Genomic DNA, 243 nt, shown 5'->3' on the forward strand with positions numbered 1-243 from the left:
AAAAAAAAAGGTCTTACGATTCGGAATAGTTTGTTGTTTCCTGACAGAGGAGGCAAAGATAGAGTGCATGACTCATGTCTGCACAGGACGTAACACAGTCAATTAAACTTCATTATAGTCAAACTATATCATAGTGAAACTATATTTCGAAACTAGATTTGAGGCTTTCACGGCCATTGATACAATGTCTAGATATAGCTTCCGGAATGGAGCCGTGTCTTGAATCAGCGATATGCCGACGTT

Source organism: Odontomachus brunneus, unplaced genomic scaffold (genome assembly GCF_010583005.1).
Source record: "Odontomachus brunneus isolate Ranch 3 - 2012 unplaced genomic scaffold, Obru_v1 Obru_scaffold_014, whole genome shotgun sequence".
Lineage (NCBI taxonomy): Eukaryota > Metazoa > Arthropoda > Insecta > Hymenoptera > Formicidae > Odontomachus > Odontomachus brunneus.